The sequence below is a fragment of the Bos indicus genome, chromosome 1 (genome assembly GCF_029378745.1).
Source record: "Bos indicus isolate NIAB-ARS_2022 breed Sahiwal x Tharparkar chromosome 1, NIAB-ARS_B.indTharparkar_mat_pri_1.0, whole genome shotgun sequence".
In the NCBI taxonomy this organism is placed as follows: Eukaryota; Metazoa; Chordata; class Mammalia; order Artiodactyla; family Bovidae; genus Bos; species Bos indicus.
This window is the reverse complement of record NC_091760.1, coordinates 61,829,149-61,844,417: the sequence shown is the minus strand read 5'-3', so window position 1 is coordinate 61,844,417 and position 15,269 is coordinate 61,829,149. Positions and strand designations below refer to the sequence as shown.

At 37.1% G+C, this 15,269-nt stretch overlaps 1 pseudogene; it reads right to left on the bottom strand.

Annotated features, from left to right (window-relative positions):
* Positions 1–4,730: 4,730 nt before the first annotated feature.
* Positions 4,731–5,110, bottom strand: LOC139177027 (small ubiquitin-related modifier 2 pseudogene; annotated as a pseudogene).
* Positions 5,111–15,269: the final 10,159 nt, after the last annotated feature.

The window sequence follows — 15,269 nt, the reverse complement described above, 5'->3', positions numbered from 1 at the left end:
AATTTGTTAATCCCGCCCCCCTCCCCATTGAATGCTTTATCTGAAGATCAGCTGACTTTATGGGTCTATTTCTGGACTCTGTTCTTTTCCATTGATCTATCTATATATTACATATTTAAGTCCATGTTTGCTCTGTGTTGTTAACTGTAGCTTTATATTAAATCTTGAAGTAAAGTGTTAGGTTCTCTCACTTTCTTTAAAAGATTGTTTTAGCTACACTAGATCCTTATTCTTTGCTCAACTTTTAGAATCAGCTTGCCATTATTTTCAAAATGGCCTGTTGGGAACTTGACACATATTATAATAAATCTATAGATCAATTAAGGTAGAAACAAAATCCTTAAGATACCAAGTTCTGTCAATGTGCATAGGAATGACTCCCCATTGATCTGGGCCTTTTAAATTTTTCACCAATGTTTTGTAGTTTCCTTGTCAAGATCTTGTATATTTTTCAATAGATTTCCCCCTATATATTTAATATTTTTGATGATATTGAAAATTAGCTTTTGTAATTTTTCATTGCTGTAGATACAAATACTTTTGATCTGTGTTATTGACTTTGATTCCTGCAATTTCACGAAATTAGTAGCTCTACTCCCTTTTCGTAGTTGAGAGGATTGCCACATATGTAATTATTTTTAGGTACATAACAGTTTTAATTCTTCTTTTTTTAGATCATCAAGCTTTTATTTATTTTTCCTATTTTATTGCAAAGGAGGGAAAGTCCAGGAAATATTAAATAGAAATAATGAGAATATGTTCTTATCTTCTTTGGGAGAATATGGACAAAGCATATAAAATTTTGCAATTAGGGATCATGTTAGCTGTAGGATTATTTTAGATATAGATTATTAAGTTGAGGTTTCCTTCTATTCTTAATTCGCTGAGTTTTTATTCAGAATGTATATTCAATTTTGTCAGTTATAGTTTTCTGCATCAGTTTAAATGATTACATACATGTTTTTTGTTCTTTACTGTGTTAGTACAGTGAATTATATATTAATTGGTTTTTGAAAAAATATTGAACAACCTTTGCAGACTTGAGATAAAATACATCTGTTCATGATGCATCACTCTGTATCACTGTATCTGTATGTATACTCAATTTGTTTCTATTTTCTTTAAGAATTTTGTATCTGTGATCATAATTGATATTGGTTTATATTTTTTATATCATCTTTGCCAAGTTTTAGTATCAAATTATATTGATTAAATAATGTAACTTCCTCTTTCATTTCATGAGATAATTTATGTAGAATTGGCATTATTCCTTAAATACTTGATAAAATCTCATCTAACTTATACAATTCAATGACATGATATTGTTTACTCTTTTATTTTCTGTGGAATCTCTAATGAAATCCCCCTTTTTAGTGTTGGTAATTTTAATTTTCCATCTTTTTTCTTCATAAATATTGCTAGAAATTTGTTGTTTATTAATCTTTTTAATGATTTTACTTTTGATATTTTGATCATCTGTTGTTTCATATTTGATTGATTTCTGCTTTTGTCTTTATTATTTCTTCTGTTTACTTTGAGCTTAATTTTTTTGTCTAGCTTCTAAAGTAGAGTTTTTGATCATTTAAATCATTCATGTTTTCTACTATAAATGTCCTTCTAGTGCAGCTCTAGCTGAATCAAACAGAAACGTAAATACTATGTTTCTAATATAATTCATTTTGTAATATTTTATAATTTCCTTTGTGATTTCTTCTTTGATCCATGGGTTACTTACAAATCAGTCGTTAAATTCCAAACATTTTAGGATTTTCTACATAGTCTGTTTTTGGTGAATGATTCATGTGCACATGTAAGACTGTGTATAGTTTTAGGGGTAGAATTATATACATAGAGGTATGAGATAATGGGTATATGAAATATCTGACTACAAATGTGGATTGGTTTATGTCTCCATTTAATGTCAGGTTTTGTTTCATTTATTTTGAAATTCTGTTATTGGTTGCATACACATTTAGAATTGTTACAATTTCCTGACAAATCAATTCCTTAAAATTATGAAATTTTCTTTCATTTACTGTTTTCTTTTGTTTAATTTATTTTTAATTGGAGGATGATTGTTTTACAATGTTGTGTTGGTTTCTGCCATACAGCAACATGAGACAGCCACAGGTATACATACACCGCCTCCCTCTTGAGCCTCCCTCCCACCCACCCCCATCCCACCCCTCTGGGGTTGTTCAGTCGCTCAGTTGTGTCCGACTCTTTGTGACCCCATGGACTGCAGCACACCAGGCTTCCTTCTAGGTCATCACAGAGCACAGGGTGAATTTCCTGTGCTATAGAGCAACTGCCCACTGGCTGTTTCACACATGGTGGTCTGTATATGTCAATGCTCTCAGTCCATCCCACCCTCTCCTTCCCCTGCTGTGTCCACAAGTCCATGCTCTGTGTCACCATTTTCTTAATCTTAGTGTTTAGATGGCGTATTTAACACAGCAAATTTTAACCTTAAAAATATTTCTTAATCTTAGTGTTTGAATGCTATAAAATTTTACACATTTACTTTCAACTTCTCTGTCTTTATGCAAAATCTATAGGATTATGTTTTTCTTTCTTTTTAGAATCTTATCTTTGGCTTTTATATGGACTTTTTAATTTATTGACATTTAGTATAATTAGTTATATAGTTAAGTTTAAATCTCATGATTTCTTCATATTTTTTACTCCTATTTTTAATATTCAAATACCTGTGTTTGTGTTGTATGTTAATGGCTTATCTACAGCAGTACTGTCTAAAATATGTTTCTTCAATGATGGAAATAATTTCTACTTGTTCAACCCAATATGGTAGACTCTAGACGTATGTAGCTATTTAATAATTGAAATGTGGCTAGTGCAATTTAGAATGTAAGTTTTAAATTTTATATATTGTTATTATTTTCTACCTAAATTTAAATATGGACATGTAGCTACTGACTATTGAACGTATATATTTAGAGATTACAATATGAATCTTGATTCATTGTGGCCCACCTTCAAATAATATGCTATGCCTCTGAACTGTATAGTTTTGTTTTTCTTTTTGCCTTCTTCCTGCCCTTTAACCACTTTATTTCTTGTACTTTAGTTCCACATATGCTAAAACCCCTGGATGCATTCTAAATGTTATTATTTTTCTCTGAAATGCTCTATATTCTTTTAAAGATACACATAGATATATATAATATAGATACAGATTGAGAATTGTTTTATATTTTCCCAGATGTTTACTCTCTTTCAGACCCTTTATTCATTCCTACAGATCTGGGGTTCCATTGGTATCATTTCTCTTCAGCTTGAACAACTACTTTTACCATTTCCTATAGTACAGGGTTGCTGGAGGCAAATTCCCCAAGTTTTGTTCTTTGAAATGATTTTATTTGCTCCCTCTTTTTTTTTGTAGAGGAGAGATAGATCTATATATAAAACTCTTGGGTTGACTTTTTAAGAATTTGTAATATTGCTTTGTCCAGTAATGTATTATACAATTATTTTTAATTGGAAATCAGCCATCATGCATATTGTTGTTTCATTGCAAGTAATGTATCTATTGTTACTGGCTGCTTTTTTTTTTTTAATTTTCAGTAATTTGACTATGAAGAACTTAAGTGTATTTTGCTTTATAGTACTCTGTCTGGAGTCCACTGAGTGTCTTAGATATGTAAATTAATGTCTTTCAGTCATTTTCAATCATTCTCTGCCGTGTTTCTTTAAATATTTTTTTTTCCTACCCTACTCTCTGTCTTCTCTTTCTACACTCATGGTAGGCTTGATGTTGTCCCACAGATCTCAAGCATTTCTCTCTTTTTTCACTATTTTTGCCTTAGTTTGAATACTTTCTATTGACATTTTTTTTTTTTTCCATCTTAAGCAAGAAGTGTATTTAAACAGCAAGATGCTTAGGTATACCCTGGTGGTCCAGTGGTTAGGACTTTGTGTTCTCATTGCTGGGGGGCCTGGATTCAATTCCTAGTTGGGGAATACAAGATGCTTAACATGAAGGGAAAACTATGATTCTTTTATTTCAGGCTAATTTACTTCTGTTTAAAGGCAGATTGCTCTATATACAAAAAATGTATAATATTATTCTTGATTTTACAATGATAAAGGAAGAGCATTAAAATTCCCCAACTGAGCCAAATGTATAAGGATTTTTATGTTATTCCTTTTTGGTTGAACAGTGAGTATGAAATAACTTACTGGAATATAAAGATAAGAGCTGAATGAACATGCCACTAATGGAGAAATGTGGGTATTTTCACAGAACTAGTATTTCCCCCATCCCATCCCCATTTGGTGTTGATCAAAGCATAACACTGGCCATTTACTTTTTTTTTTTTTTTTTTAGTGCAGTATGCTTAAGTATATACACTAGTAACTATGTACAATAAAAGAATGGGGAAGAGGAAAATGAAAGCATAGAGAAAAATATTCTGCAGTAGTTAGGATGTGGTAGGACCAACTTGGGTTTTCTAATTGTGAACAATGTTGTCTAGAGTACAATGGCACACCACTCCAGTACTCTTGCCTGGAAAATCCCATGGACGGAGGAGCCTGGTAGGCTGCAGTCCATGGGGTCGCAAAGAGTAGGACACGACTGAGCGACTTCACTTTCACTTTTCACTTTCATGCATTGGAGAAGGAAATGGCAACCCACTCCAGTATTCTTGCCTGGAGAATCCCAGGGACCTGGGAGCCTGGTGGGCTGCCGTCTATGGGGTCGCACAGAGTCAGACACTACTGAAGCGACTTAGCAGCAGCAACAGCAGGATAGTCCCCTTTAAGTAGGCATCTCCTGTCTGCTGCCAGAACACATCAATTGCACCTTCATCTTTCATTTCCAGCTGGTACATGAGCAGGTACATCTGTTTCATCGATTGGTTACCTAGCAGTCTGGAATCTAGTTTGCCTCACTGACAAACCATGTCATTCACAACAGGCTTTGTTAGTTTGCTAAGTGCTGTATGCCTCTTAATCTTGAAATGCACCAAAGAACCATCCAGTCCAGCCAGCTTCAAGTTACCATATCATTATTCTCAATCTTAACTCCTTCCTTAGGCTTTTCTTCAGGCCCTGGTGAGTGCTGAATCCTTTTCAGTTGCTGTTTCATGAAACGGGTACCAGGTCCTTACCTAATGAGGTGTTCTATTTATCTTTCTTCAAGGATACTTTTCTGACTCCAGTCTGCTGTTAAATTCACTTAATGAGCTGTGTGTTTATGATATTGACTTTTTTCTGAAAGCATTAGTAGCCTTTTGTTTAATATAGTATTCATATCTCTGTCAGAATCCCCATCTCTTCCTCATGTTGCCTACTTCTACTAGAGCCCTTAGCCTTTTATTTTTTATTTTATTTTATCTTTATTTAAAGTCTCTGACTGATAACCCCACTCTCTGGGTCATGTCTGGGTCTTCCCTCTTTGTATATTCCTTCATAACCATGATTTACATTTTCTTCTTTGTGTGTTGTAAATTTTATGGTACTAGACATGTAAACACAACAGAAATGATATAAATATTATTTATTTTTAGAAAAAATCTAGAGTGAAGAACTAAATAAATCTGATCTTTCATTGAGATATTTGAATTTTGTTGCAATTTTAGTTTGACCACAGGCTTTAAGTGTCTTGAAACTGGAATTAGAATTTACCTATGGTAGGCTTTGGAGAAGGCAGTGGCACCCCACTCCAGTACGCTTGCCTGGAAAATCCCATGGACGGCGGAGCCTGGTAGGCTGCAGTCCATGGGGTCACGAAGAGTCGGACCTGACTGAGCGACTTCACTTTCACTTTTCACTTTCATGCATTGGAGAAGGAAATGGCAACTCACTCCGGTGTTCTTGCCTGGAGAATCCCAGGGACGGGGGAGCCTGGTGGGCTGCCGTCTACGGGATCACACAGAGTCGGACACAACAACAATAACAAGGCTTAGGATCTGAGCACTAGTGAGATTCGTAGATCCTCTTGCCTCTCTGTCCTACTACTAGTTTTCTGAAACATGAAGATCTCTCAGCTCTCACAGCCTGGGTCCCAGCTCTTTGTGTTTTTGGGAAATTTTCTGCGTTCTCCTTTGGTCCCACTATACTTAGGGCCATCTTTTTGCCCAGAATGCCTCTCAGCACTCTCTTGTCTGTCTCCAACTCCTAGAAGCTGAAATTCTGAGTTGAAATCGATCTCTCTTGGTTCTCCTCTCCTGCTTTCAAGCTTTTGGTAAACTGCCCCTGAACGCTCAGTAAGCACTTAAGCAATAGAGTTGGTGAGCAAATCCAGATTTACTCTACCACTGGGAGCTCAGAATTCAAATCTATCCCAGCAGGCCTTAACACTTTGTTTAAAATTCTGCTGATTTCCTGTCTATGGGGAAATTTTTCTTTTCATCCTAGTCATCCAGGGAGGGAGCAACTTTGTGTGTTTTCTCTCCTATGAAGTGTTCATCCCTGGAATTGAATTTATTTAGAGATTCTTTGAAATGTCACTTTTCTGAGGGATTCAGGAAAACAGATTTTGTACCTTAGTTGGTTTGGTTTGTTTATTATGGGGTGAGTTATGCTTTCTTATAGCATTCTGCTTCATAACTGGGCATGGAAACATTTCTTGATACATTTATTGATGGATTGGAGGGAAAGAGGAGGACAGTATCTCATGTGTTAAGTTTTCAAGTTCCAGATCCATTTCTGATTTACTACTCCTTGTTGAACTCTTAAATAATTTTTTTAACATATCTGTTTTCTCAAATGTAAAAAGAGGAAGATAAAGAATGCCTAATTTATAAATGTTTTGAGAGGATTAAATGAGTTATGATGATATCTAAAATATAGTTAAAATTATATAAGTGCTTGTTATTTCTATTTTTATTTGGAATAGAGCAAAGGTCTATTTCTCATTTACTTCTTGCTTTTGTTCAGAAAGCATTATGATGTGTTAAAAAAATCTCAGCAAGATGGAGAGAGGATCAAGAAAATTAACCCCCACTTTGTAGAGGGTACCACTACCAATTATTAAAACAAAGGGTATTTCCATAAATAGTATTTAATCAACCTGAATAACACTTTCTAGTTGCTGGTAAGTTAGGTGCTTCATCAGTGGAATTAGGTACTTAGTTGAGTGGGGGAGAAAATATGCTATTATAGAAATTAAAATAATTGAAGGGTTAATCAGTGTCTCTGGCTTTGAGAAACATATCATCATTGCTGGTCTATGTTACTCCTGGAGTTTGTGGAATGCCTTGTAGAGCAATTCACGGCTGATACTCACCTTTTCTTGTGTCATCCCTCAAGCAGCAATGCCTGGCTATGCTTAGATCAAGGTTCCTGAGATCCCCTATAAATGAAAGAAAGAAAGCTTCAAATGGAACATCTTTTTAGCATCCAGTTTTTTCCTCTTCTTAGTCTCTTCTCTAAAGTCTTTCCTTCTTTCAAAATTTCTCTATTTCTTATTACCGTTGTAGTATTTTCCAGTTACCTTCCCATTTCCTCCTTTCTTATATTTCAAGCCAAAACAACAACAATAATAATATATTGTTTCTCAGATGAATGCATTATGTTCTTCCATGAGTATATTTTCTTGATTATTCAGGACTCCAAAACCATTGAACATATTACATATTGAAAGAAGTCCTTAAAAATTAAAAACAAAACTCCCAAACCTTAGAATTATCTAAGTCAGGTCTAACCTGTCAGAATTGTAATTTGAAAAAACTGTGGCTCTGATCAACAAAAACTTGCAATTTTTGACATTCAGGGCTATGTTTTCTTAGATCTTCTCAGGCTGTCCTGGGTCTCTACAATTATTCAAAATGTGATCAGCTGCAAGATTATTGTGTTTATTCCTATTTCAAGTATTGAAGTACTTCGTTTATCTCCCAGCCTGTCCGACTCTGTGCGACCCCATAGATGGCAGCCCACCAGGCTCCCCCATCCCTGGGATTCTCCAGGCAAGAACACTGGAGTGGGTTGCCATTTCCTTCTCCAATGCATGAAAGTGAAAAGTGAAAGTGAAGTCACTCAGTCGTGTCCAACTCTTCACAACTCCATGGACTGTAGCCTACCAGACTCCTCTGTCCATAGGATTTTCCAGGCAAGAGTACTGGAGTCGGGTGCCATCGCCCTCTCCTCCCTCTCTAGCCACCCCTCAATTCCACTGCATCACACACGCTGAGAGTAATGCAATATGCCTATTCTATGCACTGTCAGGTTTGTGACTGCTAGTTCAGGGAGAGCTAGCAGGGCTAGGGGCTCTTCCAAAATAAACAACAACTTATGTGTAAGCCTGGCTCCATTCCTAATGAATTTGCCAAGAGACAAAGGCTTTCTGCAGGATACAGTTTGTATATTTTCTGAAGGAAAAATTGAAAGCGGGCAGCCTGTCCTCCTCCCATCTGTTCGTGTGCCCTCCGCTAGGTGAGCAACACCATTGGTCACACAGTCGGGTCCATCCGTGCCACCGATGGATTGTTTCCTCATTGCCTTATTTTCAAGGTTGATACTCTCTGAGGCAGATAGCAGGCAGCCATAGAGGACAGGAAGTAGCACAACTCTCCAATCCCGTAGATAATTGCCAAAGGCAGCTGAGTTCAGGAGCCCCACCTGGTAATGAGCTGCCAATTATTTATATGCTTATAAATCATCTTTTAAATACTAACAAGCGCTAATAAGCCTTAGCTGCCAGTTACCATGGTAACTGACCAGTCCCAAAAGGGAAGGAGGCTACTGACATATGGACTCTGGGTCAATAGTCCACTATCTCCTGGGACTGATGTTTATACTCCTGCACATGAAGCTGTTCTGTTCAAGTACAAACTAAAATCACGTGAACAAGGAGGCACAGGACATGATGAAATCCCTGCTTTTCCCGTGGTGGCTCAAAGTGTCTAAAGGGCATAGAATTGTGCCCAACTTCTTACAAGCTACAGAAACAAGCTGCCCTAACTTGTTAAGTGACAGTGCCTATGTCCAGCCATACAGCTGGTCTTCGCCGGCCACCTGCTGTCAGATATTTTATTCCCCAAAGCTTCCTGGGCTGCTCGGCTCTACCACTCTGAATAGGTTCTCTTAATAGATTCAGTGTGCTGGTGCAAATAGATGATAAATTACTTGTGGGATGCTTAATAATATTTAGTGAAATGCAAGAAATGGCTCCCAGCAAACTGAAGGCATTTTCTTTCTTTTAAAAGCACAGTGGGAAGGCAACCACCCATGACTCAAAACTCTAGAGTAGAAAAAGAAAACCACCTTCTGTTTTTAACTGGCTTTCCAAACTGGGTCTAGGGAAGTTCATCACAGTTTGTATCAGGTATGAGATGACAGCTCAAAGAAGCTGATCATTACAGGGCATTAGTGAACAGTGGCCCAATCAAGCTATAGAGAAATATGATTGTAATCATTTGCCGTGACTGACCCAGAAATGCCTTTTTCTATAACTTCTGTGAGATGCTAGTTTTCAATAGATAGCTGAATTACTGATACCATAAAGAAGTTTCTCACCCTTCAGCAGGTGTTTGAATTGATACCTTTAACCTCTCAACTGCCTGGTGTAGGGCAAAGAATATGAGCTTTAGATCAAGATTTATTAGTATTGCTACAATTTAAGTGCCTTTCCTCGTCTGGAGGATGGAGGAAATGGAGGAATCGCTTGGTAACTCTTTAGATTATGATGAAAATCATGGCAGTGGTGGGAATATGTTACTCCCTCTAGCTTGGGCCATTTTTTTGGTCTCTACATCCATTATAGTATAGAGAAGTAAGGGTTCAGAGGCTGTATGTATGTATGTGTTAGTTGCTCAGTCGTGTCCGACTCTTAGTGACCCCATGGACTGCAGCCTACCAGGCTCCTCCGTCCATGGAATTTTCCAGGCCAGAGTACTGGAGTGGGGTGCCATTGCCTTCTCCTTCCACATTCTTACCAGCACATATTATTTCTAGTCTCCTTGGTAACAGCCATTACAGGTATGAAATGATACCTTATTGTGGATTTAGTTTTAATTTCCTTGATGATTACTAGTGTACAGCATCTTTTCTTGTACATGTTGGCCATCTGTATGTCTTCTTTGGAAAAATCAGATCTTCTGTCCATTTTAAATTTTTTTTTTTGCTTTTTGCTGTATTCTGGTCTGGCAAGAGCAGAATGACTATGTGAGTAATAATTCAATGGAAAAGAATATGTAGGACTGATGAGAGGTCCCCAAAGATCAACTGTGTTGAAAACATTGTCAAAATTTAAACACTGCAGAAATGCCTAGACAAAAGGGCAGTCATCCATGTGAATTGTGGAGAAAAGTTTATGAAGGAACTTAAGGCCCTTTGGCTTTGCTTCAGTGGGTTGGTGGTGAGGTTGGCAAGGTGAGGGAGTAATTTGTAAGTTTATGCATGACTGACTTAATAAGAAACCAAGTCATTTGAAATGTCAAGGAAAAGCAGACTAATCTCCCATGCAGGTGGGAATTTACACCCCTCACCCAATCCTCTTTATTTGGCATGGTCAAGTGGAAAGAGAGGAGACTGGGAAATAGGACTCCACCATTTGACATGATGTTGCTTGTTTCTGGGTCTGAGTTTTTATACCCTCTTTGTGTGCTTCATAAAGATATTTGAGTTTATACCAATATTGTTAGTGTGTGAATCTATTAAAGTTGAAAATCTCTAAATAAAATATTATTAGTGTGGAAGATGTAGTATTACTAGGGATATTAATGGCCCCTTTTGTCTTCTGGTGGTAGACTATGACTCTCAGAAGTGAGGAGAAAACAATATTGAGTAAAATATAAAGAGAAATTGACTACTCTAAACACAACTATAAAGTCCTTAAACAAAGATAGGAGAATGGGATAATTTTTAAAAGAGAATAAGTAGATGCCAACGGGATGGAAAGAGGAATTACAAGAGTTGGGTGTAGAATGACTGATGAATAGATGAGGGCTCCTCTGGAGACGTGGTTCAGATCCTGGCTCTGTCACCAGCTGAGTGATCTGCAACAAGCTACTGAATCTCTCTTAGACTGGAACTTCTCATCCACTAACAGAAAGATTTTTATCAGATAAAATTGAAAGAGGAACCTCAGTGTATGAAAGCAGCTTAGAGTCTTGTTTCTTTTGTTGAAACCTTTCTTGACATTATCTTTACTCCCACTCCACATGTGGCCCTGGGTCACCTGTTTAAAAATCCAAGAATTTGGAGAATCCTAGTTTGAAAACCAGGGAAGTAGATGGCATCTTATGGTCTTTCTAATGGTATCATTTTTGTGTTTGAGATTCAGACACTCCTAGAGAAGTTTGAATTCCCTTGAGAAGAGAATTAAATTGGATGTTAAAGATTTACTCTGATGGAAAAGGTAGGTGATTGTCAACTAAGCTTATTGTTGACTGACTGGTTTGAAAACAAACATCTAGAAACAATATTCACTGTAAAAGAAAGATTAGTTCATGGGGAATTAATGTCCCCCAAATCAATACTATTTTAAAAAACAGTTATATAAATAGAGTAGGAAGAGGAACTGTGACAATACTGCATGGAAATAACTTGGATCAGAAGACAGAACTATATATATTCCTTGATAGCCAATGCAGTCTGAGCAAGTTTACAACCTAGAGGGGCAATACACCCCAACATACCCCAGCAACATGTTGTGAGGGATTTAATTTCTGCTGTTTTTTTCACTCTAACTTTGTTTCATTCTATCTCCCTTTCCTCAATGATTCAGTGAAGTTTGTAGTGGGAAATATTGAATTCAGTGACCCACTCCTAACAAGAGATACCTTGACAGACATCTGACCAGGTTCATTCAACCTTTTGCAACAGCAGGTAAAGGGTGGGTTTGAGGGCTAGGTACTGAGGGAGTCCCCTTCCTTTCCTATGAATTTATTATCAATCCCAGTCTGATAAGTAACTACTGTATAACAGAAGAAACTCTAACTCTGGGATGACCTATATGGGAAAAGAATCTAGAAAAGAGTGGATATATGTATGCATATAACTGATTCACCTTGCTGTATACCTAACACTAATACAACATTGTAAATCAATTATATTCCAATAAAAATTAAAAACAAAAACAGTACTTTTCCAAAAATATTCACACAACTCTTTCTTGAGTTTCAGAGTAGGATTGCTACTGTTGGACATTTAAAAGTTTTGGGAAAATCCTGAATACTTCAATTTTATTTAAGGCTGAAATTTAAATTTCCAAGTTTGAATTATCCCAGAGGTCTATAAATGCACGGCTAGATGGGCTACAGAGTTGAGACAACAAATGGAGAAATGCTTGTTTGGGTGGGAAAACACATTTATATGGTAGTCTTCTGACAGCTGTCATCTGTATATTGTTGATACAGTAACAAGCCCATGCAACTTATTGTTCAAATAATTTTTTAATCTTGAAAAGTTTCTCTTGGTTCTCAGATGAGATGCCCTGGCTCAGGGCTGTAAATTAGACATTTAGCTGAAATCTCACTTAGTGTGTTTGATAATCTTAGAGAGTCAGCTTATTTTATGGCTAATATCTGAAGGAACAAATAACGAGTAAGAGGAACTGGAATTCTAATTCTTTTCAGCTCCTTCTTATCTAAACAGTTGAAGGTCTCATGGCTTGTCTCTTCCCATTTTTTTTCTGTCCTTCTGTCTTTTCTAGCCTCCCTTTGACTTTTCTTAGTGTGTGTGTGTGTGTGTGTGTGTGTGTGTGTGTGTGTGTTATGAAGAGGTGCAAAAGAAGAAAAGAATAGATACTAAGGTTAGAGATTTGGGGAGAAAATAGAAGGAAGCATTTCAATTCTACTTTTTATTATTTCAGGTTCTTTGGCCAGAACTGAGCCAGACCCTAAAATGAGTATTTATTTTGGACAAATAAGTGACATTACACCTCTGTAATCTAGAAAGGGGCTTACTCGGTGGCTCAGTGGTAAAGAATCCACCTGCAATGCAGGAGACCTGAGTTTGGTCCCTGAGTCGGGAAGATCCTCCAGAGAAGAAAATGGCAACCCACTCCAGTATTTTTGGCTGGGAAATCCCATGGACAGAGGAGCTTGGCAGGCTACCATCCAAGGGATCACAAAGAGTCAGACACAACTTAGAAACTGAATAACAACAATCTAGGAAGAAAATGAAGTGTATGGTATATGTGGAATGTGTATGGTGAGTCTGCAGAAGTGCGGCCTATATGATTGGGTATGTAGTTTCCTAACATCATCACTCTGTTCATGTTTGGTTGCTGATAAGAGTCAGTTGTGTTTGACTCCTGTGTATTCCTCTAGATTTTCTATAGATAAACTTCCTTCTGGACATAGTAAACAGCTTGTGGTACCAACCGAGTAGAACAATGTATGTATTTCTTCTCCTTCCTCTTCTTAATTTTTTAAAATATTTAGTTCCAGCATCCCTTTTGGGCTTCCCTGGTAACTCAGACAGTAAAGAATCTGCCTGCAGTGGGGGAGACCCAGGTTCGAACCCTGGTTCAGGAAGATCCGCTGGAAAAGGGAATGGCTGTCCATTCCAGTATTCTTGCCTGGAGAATTCCATGGACAAAGGAGCTTGGCAAGCTACAGTCCATGGTGTCACACAGAGCCAGACACGACTGTGTGGCTAACACTTTCACTTCAATCCCTTTAACCAGAAGGTTTTTCTTGAAATTATTTGCCCTGTTCAGCAACCTTGAGAACACTTAATCAGTCCCACCTTTGTGTCTTCACTCTTCCTCCTGCAGATGACTATTGCAGCATCCAGATTTCTAGTGTGCTAATGTGTTAGTTTGAGTAATATATCCTGTTCTACTAAACTATGAGAGTAGAGTTATATCTAATTCTTTCTCGTATCTCTAGCATCTGGCACCTGGTTTTATATATAAATAAAATATATGTATATATACACAGTGCTATTTAAAATATTATAGTACTATTAGAATATATATACATAAATACACAATATTATGAGAAATTTCCATCTTGCAGAAGGCTCAAAGCATATAGTTAGTGGCAGATTAATTGGGTTCTGCATGTGATACGCTGGATTTCAGGACGGGCTGGCTGTGAAGTTACTCTTGAGAGTATAAAGCAGGGAGAAGAGAGAAGATCTAATGGAAGGACGGAACTCATGGGTGGGCCACCGAGTCTAGAGGGTGAAGGAATGGCAGTAAAGAAACCAATGATCACATCCTTTCTCTGTTGAGATGTCTTAGGAACGAGGCAAACCCAACCTTACAGAAGGGTGCTCAGAAGAGAACTGAGCTAACCTGGGGTTGATTAAGGCAATGTCAATAAAATGAAGTTGTGGTAGTATTCATGGTTTAAAAACATTACAGAATTGTTTTCCTAAGGCCTTTGGGCAGACCCTGATTTGATCCAACAATATCTGCTTGGCTCCAAACTCATGGACATCTGCTAATTTTTCTAATTGCTTTAATCATTTTGGGGGCTCTGTTTTAGAACCTCTCCAAATCTCCTCCTTCTCACTACTGTCTCAAGTCTTCAGAGTCTATGCCAATTTTAATAAAGGTCTAGAAGGATTACCTTATGTTCCCAATTTAGTATTCCTATTTAATATTCCATTCTTTGTCTCATTTAATATTTCAAAATGCAGAGTGGGAATCTTTGAATTTCCATGAGCCAGGGACTTACAGAACAAAATTTGAAATTCAGTCTAAGATCACGTGTAAGCAAAAAAGTAATTTGTGCATCTTACTGACTACAATATGGTATTCTTGAGGACAGGGGCTTTGTCTTTTTTCAAAAATTGCCCCAGCATTTAGCATAGTACCTGGCTCCTTTTTTGTTCCATTTTTCAAAAGTAAATATTTAGGATTAGTTTACTCTTTTCATATTTGAACAATCCCAATAAGAGTGCTTGGGAACCTTTGAAATGGGAAATTAAGAACAACAACAACATAAAAATAGAAAAGGTTTTTAGTACATATACTGGATGCTTAACTTCGAAGTTCCATTTTTTATGGTCCATTGGAGGATATGAGGTAAAGGTAAGGGGGAAAATGGTATAGTTTTTAAACAGATAAAGGGATGCAAAGAAGGGACATTTTAGGAACTACACTGAATATGAATTGAAAGTGTAGGGAAGGTGAGAGAAAAGGTGGAAACAGACAGTAAACAAGACAGACATGATGTTACTTGTTAAAACAGGGAAAACTGTGAGTGATCCTCTAATTTCCTCTGGTCAATATCTGTCATATTTCAGTCTGAGGAGGTCTGGACATAGAGCTTAGCATGAATGAACTGCCACAGTCAGTCTCTGGAGACATAGCTGAACTAGATAGCTAGCTCTTTTTTGTCTTGTCC